The sequence below is a fragment of the Pteropus medius genome, unplaced genomic scaffold (assembly GCF_902729225.1).
Source record: "Pteropus medius unplaced genomic scaffold, Ma_sr-lr_union100, whole genome shotgun sequence".
Classification (NCBI taxonomy): Eukaryota; Metazoa; Chordata; class Mammalia; order Chiroptera; family Pteropodidae; genus Pteropus; species Pteropus medius.
Genome location: NW_024355205.1, coordinates 12,641,711 through 12,644,253, shown reverse-complemented (window position 1 = coordinate 12,644,253; position 2,543 = coordinate 12,641,711).

Genomic DNA, 2,543 nt, shown 5'->3' with positions numbered 1-2,543 from the left:
AATTATAGTATCACAGATACATTTTAAATCTCTTACAAGAGAGAACGCCTTTAAACAGAATACAGAATTTCTTTAAGTGTAAAGATTGAAGAACTCTAAAAGCCCAAATCCAATCCAGTGGTTTAGCAGCTTGGAAGGAGGTTAAAGACACTTAAATATATTAAGACCTGAGTCAGAACCTGGGCTTCTCCTCTTTCTAGGTACCATATCTTTGCTAAGGAATAATCTCTTTAAGCTTGTTTTTTTTTTTTTTCAACCTGTCAAATGGGGATTAATATGTATTTCATGGGATTGTCATGAGAATTAAACTAACTAGTGAGTGTAGGGTGTCTGGCTTGTAGCAGCCAACAGCAAATATTTATTCCTTATCTTTCTTTTCTCTGGGACCTTGAGATCTAGTTGGGATGATAAGCTGTAAACCCACAAAGAGGTAAAGAAAAATCCAAGAGTTAAGTCACAATTCACATACACTGAGGTGGTCAAAGATGATCTTTATGTCCCTTCCGGCTCTAAACATCGATTATTCTATGACAGCTGTATGAGAAGTGTCATGGGGCAGTGCATGATGAATTGGCAGTTGGGAAGTGCAGACAGTTAAGTACTGCAAGGTCAAAGAAGAGAGCAACTGCCCTGGGCTGGAATGGTTTAGGAAGACCATTAAAAAATTCTGAGCTGTCTGAGCTACAACAAAAGCCCAATTTAATTAGGAGAGCAACCGGCAAGAGTCTGATTCTAATACAAATGCAGGCCACACAGAGGAGAATAAAAAACAAAATACTATAGAGATAGAAGAAAGGAAAAGACAGTATCAGCAATTTGGTTTCTGAAACACACAAAGAATATTAGGCGGTTATCATGCTTTTTCATCCTTATAATAGTCTTACAAGGTAGGCAAAGTATAGCAGGACCTCTGAGGATGTCCTATGAGTTAGGAATCCGTTAGAAATGTGTTCCGTGACAAATAATAGAAAACCTAGCCAACCATGGCTTAAACAAATACAGTGGCTTTTTTTCTCCCCTTAATTTGAAAGAACTCTAAAGTGGATAGCCTGGGGTTGGTGCCACCACATAATAACACAGCCAAGTCACAGGTTCCTTCTAGCTCTCTGCCTCACCTGGTCCTTAGCATAATGGCATTTGCCCTATTGCCTTAAGTCAGAAGATGGTTGCTGTACCTCCAGACATCACATTTGCATTTCAGACAGGAAACAGGCCGAAGGGCAAAAGACAAAAGAATGAAGGCAAAATGGCACACCCAGTGAGTCTGTGACTTTTTTTTTTATTAAGAAAGCTAAAGTCTTTCAGTCCTAGAAAGCTGCCCAATAGGATCCCCTTGTGACCTGCTGTGGTCAAAATTGTATCTCATGTTTTCTCTAGTGGTAAAGAAACTGAGAAGAAAGGGAGTGTGTATGGGGTTAGCCAGCCAATCGACAATGAAGACAAAAGTGTTGAAGGTTTATGGAAAAATTACTACAGTAGATAAAGCCAGGAAGTTGTTTTCCTAAACAGAAAAATGTAGCCTATATTTTAAAAAATTAGACTCTTAAAAACTCTGTGACAACTGTAGGTTCACATGCAGTTGTAAGAAACAAAACAGAGAGATCCCCTGAACCCTTTAACCTGTTCCCCACAATGGTAACATCTCACAAAACTACAGTACAACATCACAACTGCAATATTGACTTGGATACAGTTGAAATACAGAACATTTCCATCACCATAAAGATCCTTCATGTTGTCCTTTAATAGCTAATAGCTACATCTACTTCCTTCCTGCCCTTTGCCTCATTCTTAATTTCTGGCAACCACTATTCTGTTTTCCAGCTCTTTAAATTTGTCATTTCAAGAATGTTATATAAATGGAACATACAGTATGCAACTTTTTGGAATTGGCTTTTTTTTTAATACTCAGCATAACTCTCTGGGGAGTTATCCAGGTTGTCATTTGTGCAATACTGTAGTTCATTCCTTCATATTGCTGAATGGTGTTTCCATCCCTGGAATAAGCCTCACTTAGTCATGGTGTATAATTCCTTATATCTATTGCTGAATTCTACTTGCTAGTATTTTGTTGTGGATTTTTGCATTTATATTTATGAGGATATTGGTCTGTAGTTTTCTTTTTCTTTTTTTTTTTGTATCATCTTTGGCTTTTGGTATCAAGGTAATAGCTTCAAAAAAGAAATTGGAATGTATTCCCTTATCATCTATTTTCTGGAAAAGATTGTGTAGAATTGATATTAATTTTTCTTTAAATTTGGTAGAATTCTCCAGTAAAATATCTAAAATTGTAAGTTTTCTTTTGTTGTTTTTGTTTTTTGGCGGGGGGAGGTGGTATTTCTTTTTTTAAATTACAAATTTAATTTCCATAGTTGTTATCATGTTATTCAAATTAATCTACTTCATTTTGGGTGAGTTGTAGCAGTTTGTGCTTTTTGAGGAGTTGGTCTATTTCATCTAAGTTTTCAAATTTTTGTGTGTAAGTTTGTTCACAGTATTCCCTTATCAATATCCCTTTGCCAATTGTCTAAATCTTCAAGATA